At 42.5% G+C, this 9831-nt stretch overlaps 1 protein-coding gene across 1 annotated transcript in view; it reads right to left on the reverse strand.

Moving 5' to 3' along the window:
* Nucleotides 1–7854, reverse strand: part of pea15 (proliferation and apoptosis adaptor protein 15) — a 49762-nt gene extending 41908 nt beyond the window's left edge. Inside the window, exon 1 of the mRNA XM_022768150.1 lies at nucleotides 7455–7854. The gene's annotated coding sequence lies outside the window, so the exon portion shown is untranslated. The remainder of the gene's footprint in view (nucleotides 1–7454) is intronic.
* Nucleotides 7855–9831: the final 1977 nt, after the last annotated feature.

Below are 9831 nucleotides of genomic sequence, written 5' to 3' on the forward strand. Positions count from 1 at the left end.
AGGCTAACTATTTACATCTGCCACCAGTCTTTACGCTAAGCTAAGCTAACTGTCTCCTGCCTTTATAGCGTCATATTTAAACAGACAGATTTGAGAGTAGTATCGATGTTATCAGCTGACTCTCAGTGAGAAAGCGAGCTATGCCTTTAAGTGCTTGTAGAAAAATGCTAAATCTGATGCATCAGTGTTGGTTGCTAAACAGCAGCTTTCACAGCAAGAGAAACTGAATTCACACAAACACAAATTTCCACTAATGTACACACTGACAGACGCGGGTGAAAAACAGCTGGATGCTGGGACTTTTTTCACAGTCAATTTGATGATTAAAACTGATGTGAGAGAGAGAGAGAGAGAGAGAGAGAGAGACAGGCAGATAGAATGAGAGTCAACACTTTGAGGTGACCTTTGACAGAATATCCTGTAACACCTGAAAGACACACACACACACACACACACACACACACACACACACAGACACACACACACACACACACACACACACACAGCCACACACACACACGACTGTATTCACCTCTCTCCCCTCCTGCTTCAAATCGAATCAACTCTTATCAAATCTAATCAGACCAACTGAGGCGTTTCATTTGGAGTTGAGCAGCAGAGTAGATTATGCACACGGACAAAGGGGAATGGCTTGAATCAAAGTGTGTATACGTGTGTGTATGTGCGTGTGTGCGTGTCAAAACTGTTTGCACATACATGTGTCTGTGTATGTGTGTGCTTCAGCCCATCTGCACTGTTGCCGTTTGTGTGGCTCTGCCCGTCTGTGTAGGCTTAGGTGGGCTGCACGCGTGTTTGTGTGTGTGTGTGTGTGTGTGTGTGTGTGTGTGTGTGTAAATCATTTCATCCATTATTCTGGCCACTGTGAAACACAGACAGACTGGGCTTATGAAACACTTCCACAGCTGTGTTAAGGCAGGCAACACCCCGTGCTTCTCCCTCTACCCATAAAAAAATCCACAAAAAAAAAAAAAAAAAATCACTCCAGGTTTTTCACATCCTCGCCGATACGTTCGCCGCCCCACCCCAGAAAGAGGAAATTTGAAAACTCTGCAGCGTGCTGTATTTGCATGGATGCAATTACAACACAGAGCAGTGCAGATGATACAGATAAGCGCCGTCAAACGAGGAAGCAGGCATTAAAAAGTAGCTTTTTGCTGGTGTAGGCGTCACTTGTAGCACAGCAACCGAACAGCCACGCAACCAAGCAGTTGCTGGAGGGATTAAATTTGTAAATTTGCTTCTTTTTTTTTGTGTGTGTGTGTGTGTGTGTGTGTGTGACCATGTGGTTGCAGCCTGAGAGGGAAAGGCTTAACCTCTGTGGCACTGGGGAATTTAGAATAAAATCAATGCACATGCCTCAGATATACAAACACTGTATCAAGGTAAATCTCTCCTTCAGGTTAAAAAACTGATAAACTGTGACTAGCTCCTCATTTCTTCTTGCAACCAACCTATACATGTTTTTTCTATGCTGATTTTCCAAGTAAACATCAACATAATCACACTGCCAAATACATTAACCTGCAAATGAAATAGTACATATTCGTATACTGCAGGATAGTGGGTGGATATGCAGAACAAAACACACCTAACAGAATAATCTGTTATGTATCTAGAAGATAAGAAATCTGGGTGGAGGAAAATCTGATTATAAGCAGTGATGTAACTGGAAATGAGGACTTCCCCTTTAAGGCGTCACAACTCCATTTTGCCCAAGAGCAGAACATCCAGTGTTTTGTTATGGACATTTTTAAACACAGTGGAGGTGGAAAACTTGGCTCTGGGTGCTGGTTTCTCTCTAAGGCCCAGGCCTACTCAGGCCCAGCCGCTTCCTGTGACCCTGGTGACTGAGATAGAAAACTAAGGTTTCCTGTGCCGTTCCACCTGATACACAGTTGTGAGTGTTAGGACTGAACCTGAATCAGAGAAGTTTTCCAAGCCCTCTGCACTGCGTCACACTGGAGTTTGGTCATTTTGACACAACACCCAGTTTGTAAAGGCTACCATCCTCTTATGCTGCATTGCTTTGTGCACAATGACACAGCAAATAATCAAAAAATATCATCGTAGCATTAAGATTTCCCTGCAGTGGAATAAAAGGGCAAAGATCAACGCCTGAAAAACACACCTTGACCAAAAGTATTCACAACTACAACTAAGTATTATGACAAAAAGCATGTAATTTTACCCTCTAGTTGCATTTATCTGACTAGATATCTGCACTACTTCAGATGTCTTCCTTTTTCCCCCTTCTTTAAACCTACACCAACTCATTTTCGGACACTTGGAGCCAGTGGAAAAAGCTGTACAACACTAACATTATCCCCTTCCAAAGTTAATATTGTAAACTCATTAGCAACTTATTAACACATCCAGCATGCAGGTAGCAACATTAGCATTACTCATTTAGAGTCTCGTTTCTGGCCACATGATGAACATGGAGTCCAGTAATTGTTCTTTTTTCAGCTCTGTTTCAGGCTTCACCAACTCTTGAGGGAAATATCAGGCTCTTCAGCTGCTGAACGCTCCACTATGTTCATCAGCTAGTCCCTCACTTTGGCTGTCTGCCGTTTTATGCTGGGAAAGAAGTGGTTTCGTGGGTTTTTAGAGCTTTTTTTGCTGGAAAAAAAAGCAGCTCCCTGCTATGTCTGGAAACAGATGAAAGTTGTGAGATTTGACTAAAACAGTAAAGCTGCGAGCCAGAAAACCAAAAACACTGGCCTGAAAGATGCTATGAAGAAGGGATTTCTTGATACAACTGCAACATTTTAATTACCTGCAATGACGCAATATGTGCTTTCTTAAAGATAATTTCTCTTTATTATTACACCATAGTGGATTTTACCCTTCCTAGGGTCAACATAACCTCACGTTCTTTGGCTCGCTGCATGTCTGGAACTTGTGTTTATTTACTGTAAGAAACACTTCCTTGTTGAGTTAGAAACTGGCATCTGCCCCAGCACTTTAATCTGTAAATGGATACCTTGAACAGACCTCAGAAAAGTGGGCGGCAGCGGCGGACAATGTGCGCAAGCAGCCGTACAACAGATTACAGGCGGTGATGTAACACGGCGTAACGACACTGACCCCTCTGTAACTCATAGCTTCCGGAGAGCCCGGCGCACACATGCTGAAAGTAAACAAACGCGCAGCGTGGGGGAAGAGATGGGGAAACAAAAGGCAGGGATCGTCTGACAGTGACATATCTGCTTCCTCTGTGCACCAGGAGGCAGGTCAGAGGATCCACCGCTGCGGGAAGTGATGGCGAGGCTGCTCTGCTGAATTACTTTGGTTTGTTTTTCATGATATCATGAAGACCACACATATTTGTGTTGGTTTTCAGCGTGACGTGATCGAAATTACCCGGTGTTGAGCAGTCAGTGTTGACCTGTGTAGTCCACAACTGAAGGTTAGCCTGGGTTTTAGTGATCATGTAAAGGCTTTTCCACTTTTCTGGACAGACAGAACATTTTAGTATTTCAAAAACAAAAACTGCATAGGGAGAGCTACATCTGGTTTTTTGGTTCCAACTGGACTGGGTAATTAAAATCCAAGGCTCCATTCACACAAAAGTTACAAAAGGTTTGAAAAGCTTTCAGTCCACCTCACTGACAGTTATTTGGAGCTTCATAATTTCCCCAGACGAAGGCCAATGCCAAATGCATTGAGGCATTCAGAGTGGTTTTGACATATACACTATTTTTTCAACAAGCGAATGGTAAAAACTCAAAACTCTTTTCCATGCCTTAGATTTTTTTGTTTTTTTAACATAATATCGGCATTCAACTCAAAAGTTCATAAAGGCTGAGCATGAAGTGCTTTAAAAGAAAATTACATACACTGTCAGCCTCAAAAAACAGCCAAATGTTAACTGATATAGGGCTGAGCAACTTATATAAATGTGGATTAATTCAAATGTAGCCGTCGCAAAATAATTTCGATCTGTCGGTTGGTTCACCACTTTAGTCCAGACGGAAATATCTCAACAACTCTTGGCTGCATTGTTATGAAACTTCATAGAGACATTGATGGTCCCAAGAGTCCGAATCCCACCGACTTTGGTAAATCCCTGATTCTTCGTCAAGCCCCAACAGGAGGTCAACATTGTTTGCTTTCAATGAAATACCTTGACAACTGCCATGGAAGTTGGAGGTTCATTATGTTTCAGTCTTGCCTCATTATGGGATAAACATTTAAAATCGTGAATCATCCCTAAGCTTGTAGCCGTTTACTGGCCACTTACTTTTAGCAAGATGAAGTCGGACAGCTAAGCTCTACATTCTGTTATTCGTCAATCCAAATTTGTGCCGTTTCAAACCAAGTGACACCAAAAGGGAAATGGATCAGATGTTGAGTGAGTCTACTTTCTTCTGAACAAGGTTTCAGTTCCTCATTTCCTGCGGTTGAAGAAGTTACCATGCTCTACACCGGATTTTCATTTCGGGTAAACTGGAATGAATTTATAAGCCTCAGTTTGCGGTAAAGAGATGGCACTAAAAATAACATTTTGGTTGTTAGGCAGAAGGCTGTAGCTACAATTAGCTTTTTTATGGTTATGGTGAGATGATTAAGTCTGTTATATTCTATTCTCTTCTATTGTCTGTTGTCTGGCATGTGTGGCAGGAAGCAGCCTGCTGATGAGGGAGTCGTGAAAGTTGACTCTGAAGTGTCAAGTCCATTAAAATAAACTGGCATTTCTCTTCTGTTTTGATGATTTCAAGTACCACCAGTTTAACACTGATCCTCCCGGAAGCTGTGTTTGACTCAGCGCCTGCAAACAGTCAACCACAAACATTCCCCTGGCGGCGACGGGTGGCGTGTGTGTGTGGGTGCGTGTGTGTGTGTGTGTGTATATGTATGTGGGGGGGGGGGGACAACCGACACCATCGATACACACAGGAGGAAGTGAACCCGACAGAGGAAGCACATTTCTGCTGCGTAGCCCTGTTGTTTTTTCTCTCTGTCCAAGAAGACAGATCAATATGTATCACAGAGGAGAGGAGACCGGCTCCCAAAAAGCTGAGTCAAGGCACACACACACACACACACTCTCACACACACACACACACACACACTAACGTTTCCACTTCTAAACTTGTGAGGACCCTATCCCTCAACATTCACACCTATATGCCCGACTCTGTTGCCCTGATTTAAACCTAAAACTAAATCTGATTTTATCCTCAAATCTTGGACCCTGACACAGATATTTTAAAGTCAAAATGTTCCTCACTTTCCAAAAATGTCCTCCCAAAGTACACGCACATGAACACACACGGGTTCAGTGCATGGTTTACGGGGATGCTTTACTCTTGCTAGCACTTTATCAAAGACTCTAAACTTGACCAGAATTGTACAAGGTCTTCCATTACTGATTCAATAAGATAAAGCTGACTCTCCCCTGCTCTGCTATGCTGGGATTGTTTAACAGCTTGTAAAAAAAGAGAAACTGCACAGTGCAGAGGGAAGACATGACTGGAATGCAACCTCACAGGAAGTGGACTGACAGCCGTCATGCTGCACACACTCTCAAGTGTGTGTGTCCAGTATGTGGATAAATTTGTGTAACACAGGGTCAGGATGCAAGAGAACGACACTGACTAAAAGCCTCCAGTTAGAGCTGGAACTTGATCAACAGAGGATTAATCAGCAGCTTCCATGATAAATGTTTAATTGTTCACTTTCTAAGCAGAAATCCTGAAACATAATGCTGCACATGCTGCTTCCTTTGTCTTGTGTGAAAATAAACTGAATATGTTTGGACTCTTGTTCAATGCCAACAAGCAGTAGGATCATGTAACACTGGAAATATATATATATTTTTTTTTAATATTTTCTGACATTTTATTGACCGAATGAGAAAATAACGAGCAGATCAACTGGTAATGAAAATCACAGTCTGATTTAAAGTAAGACTAAGAGACAGATTTAACAAAGTTCTGCACTGCTACATAAAGTATGTACAAATAATCCCACTCTCAATGGCTTTCACACATTATATTTACCACTGCTGTTTATTTAATTCATTATGAGGATATGGATTCCTAAGGATTTACACTTACTTTTTTAAAGCTATTAAACAGAAGGTCTTCCCTTTACAAAACAGACTTTCTTGGGTCATTGTGTCTTTTATACTTTGTGTTTTATGTGCAGCATTACGAGCTGTCCTGTTGTGCTATATAAAAAACATACCTTGCCTTACCTTGAACAAATTCTACAATGGAGTTTGAGCAAAAACATTGTAGGCCTAAAACACAGACAATAACAATATAAAAAGGAATAATTTTGTGACACTTTCAAAGGATTTAAAATTAGATAAAACTGGGATGTCAGTGTAAGAGAGGAGTTCCTCTCTCACCACCACCCCTCATATACAGACAAAGTGCTGGCCAGCCAGACACATCCATTCATAAAAGACCCACCCTTTCCCCATCCGTTCATGCACACTCTCTCTCACACACACACACACACACACACACACAGCCATCCGGGACGACAGGACGAGCCATCCGGGGCGGTCACAGGTGGTCACCAGTGCTTTATTACTGCCTTTATCCCCTGACTGAATTTTGTGAGAGTTTAAAGGCAGAACGTTCCAGGTAATCTGGTCCAAAAGAACCTCAGTGAACTTTAAGAATACAACCATGACCTAATAAAAAACATCACAAAACCCAGGAAACAATCTCCTGCAGGCTAATATCATACAATACAGTAGGAGTGCATACAACGAAACCACTAAATCAAGTCTCTACAGCAGTATTATGGGAATCATTGGCTGGGAAGTAATGAGAAGGACATTGGATACATGAATGCCCAGGGCAACACTAAACCCAATCCAATTAGTATAATCAATGGTGTGTTAAATGCCCTCTTGAGAATGGGAAATTCACCAACTTGCCACTTCACTCTCAAGTTCACGACTGAGTTGTGTCAAGTCAACGAAGCACTGCACATTTCATATGGCTTGTTACTTGACAGCACGTTTTACAGAAACAAAAATAACCACGGAAGGTGGCTAGATTGATTGAAATTTGAAGCTGTATACAGGAAGACATTTGTCCCAAATGTCAAAATGATTAATTTCATCCAGATAATATGTTTTACGCTCTCAAAACCTGTGTAAAATTGTGCCCCCGTAAGGAAATTGAACGCCCCATTTCTTCAACTTTTTCCCTCTGTGTGAAATTGACCTATTTGATGCCAAAACAAGCCGGAAAACTAAATTTTACAGGCGCGCTGTGAAGTAGGCGAAAGTCTCACACAGCCGTGACGGTGACGGTATGCGAGGGCAGAAATGATCCATATCCATGAATGGATACACGGACCAGTTAATGAGCTACACCCCGGGAAGGGGGGGGGGGGGGCTGTGTTAAAGAAATGCCCCCCCCCCCAAGCATGTGAGAAAAGATAGTTAAGAGATGTAGGCTACTCACCCCGGGCGCAGCAAAATGAGTCAGCTACAGACAGGGAAGAGAGATGCGGGAGTCTGCGGGACGATAATCTCCTCTGGATCTCGCAGTGGGGGGAAACAAAAAAGCAGCTCTTGTGTTGGAATTTTATTTCGGCCTAAGAGAGGACAGACGCGCTGCAGGAAGAAAAAAAAAAAAAAAAAAGTCCACTCCGCGTCAGTCTCGGTGAGGGTCGGTTCACTTTTGCGGTTTCAAGTCGTTCACTGGTGGATCTGAGTCCGTTTCATGAGACGCGCAGGGACCGTGAAGGGAACACAGGTGAGATGATGAAGTGTCAGTGAGTGCTGGGGGATAATGAAACAGAAATGTCGTGATTCCTCGCTCTCTCTCTCTCTCTCTCTCTCTTTCTGTGTGTCTGTGTGTGTGTCTGCCTCGCTGTCCTCTGCTGCCGCCGCCGCTGCTGCTGCTGCTGCTGCTGCTGCTCCTGCTCTGTAACCGGCTGCTGAAACGTGGAAACGCCTTTTCCTCCCTCCCTCTCTCTCTCTCTCTCTCTCTCTCTCTCTCTCTCCCTCTCTCTCTCGGTCACGGTTAAGCACGCTGTCTGATTCGTCCAGAGATCTTCTATTGAAAACAACGGCTCACTCTCTCAATAAAACATTCCACAAATGAATGAAAAGAAGAATGAATGTCAAGGGGGAAAAAAAGCGCATTATTTTCATTTACTGGATAAAATGTGATCCTGCCGTCAGCCGGGTCGACTTAGTTAGGACCTTTAATTCACACAGGAAAATGAACACAATAGAATATAGCATCTAAAAAGACACTATCCACAGACAGTCAAACATCACCAACTGCTAACTGTTTTTTTATTGAAATTTTTTCAGCTTTTCATCAACATTACACTAAAAAATCAAGCAATTTATAACATGCACAACTTTCTTAAGTATCCTCATTTAGTAACGTTCCAGTGTGACCACAATGCATATTCAAAACCACTCTTGTAGGCAGCGGTGCACAGTGCCATAAGCTCTATATATTCTGCATGGAGCTGGTGCGAAAGTTTTAAATTAATGAATGTTTTTATCTCATTTGGCAACAACAAAATGTTTTTACCCATGATGCTTTTAGCAGCTATAAAAAGACTGACCTAAACCTGCGTTTTATCTTTCCTAATTTCTTTGCTTTGTCTTTGCTTTTATACACTATAGTCAGGGCTGAGTATGTTAGAGCCTATCCCAGCATGCATTGGAAAAACAGGTTGCCAGTGCATCTCAGTAGGTGAAACACATTTGCATTCATGCACAGTCCACATGAGATGCATGTGTTTGGAGAAATGTCAGAAATGTTGACCTAACACATTGTTTCTAGGGTTGCTGACATTTTTTTTTCTTTGGTTTGTTCTATGTTGCCTGAAATTTGGTTGTCAGAAAAAAAAAAGAGCAGAGTGAGACCTCTGTCTGTTCTCCACCTCTGATTCCGCTGGTTCTCAGACACTGGAGCACACACTCTCACACACTTGCACATACACATTTTTCAAAGCTGATGTCACCATGCTATCCGGTCTGCAAATCCCTCCTCCTGTTTCTTTTTCTCCATCACAACACGATCCAAAACACCCCCACCCCCTACACCCCCTCCACCCTCCAACCCCAACTCCATTCTTTTAAAAGTGACAGTGAGCCAACAGGAGCTGGGCCGCTGGGTGTTGATCCCTCAAATGAAGTTAAATCATCCATCACTTTCTCTGCTCTGGCCTCCTGGAAGAAAAGTTGCCCTGTAGTACATTTAAAATGGATGCAAGTGGGAGAAAATACTCATTCACAACCACAGTTCAAGACCTTTCGTACGACTGTTCGTGATGTTTAAGCGGTACAGTAGAAAACATGCAGCCTGCAGTCAAAGAATTGCCTTAAAGATGATCAAAATGTGAGAATAAGAACAGTTTGCATGTTATATGTCCAAAACACCCAAAAACACCCAAAATATTGATTCCAACTTCATGAGATTTTGTCTAGGAAACCTCATTTGAGAAATATTTTTACTGTCAGTTATGATTATATTGCAAAGTGGGAGGGAAGGATGTATTCTGCAGGCAAGTCAGACATGCGACACACCCATCTACCTCCTGACCACTGCACCAGTAAACCAGAATAATTAAATGTGATGAATGAATGTGGATATTTTTTGAGTAGGGATTTCCTACTACAACTCCCAGAATGCCTCCTCGCAATGTCCAGAGAAGATTCCTTAAGGTGTTCAGACAGTTATAGCAGTAGCAGCAGAAAAAGAAACGTGACGGCTGCGAGATTGATGAAAACTCAACAAGTCTTGCCGCTGCATTGCATTCTGGTTAACTGAGGCTATACTGTCAGTCCAGTATGTGATGGAGTTCTACCTATAG

Source organism: Seriola dumerili, unplaced genomic scaffold, assembly GCF_002260705.1.
Source record: "Seriola dumerili isolate Sdu_G_001 unplaced genomic scaffold, Sdu_1.0 BDQW01001435.1, whole genome shotgun sequence".
In the NCBI taxonomy this organism is placed as follows: domain Eukaryota; kingdom Metazoa; phylum Chordata; class Actinopteri; order Carangiformes; family Carangidae; genus Seriola; species Seriola dumerili.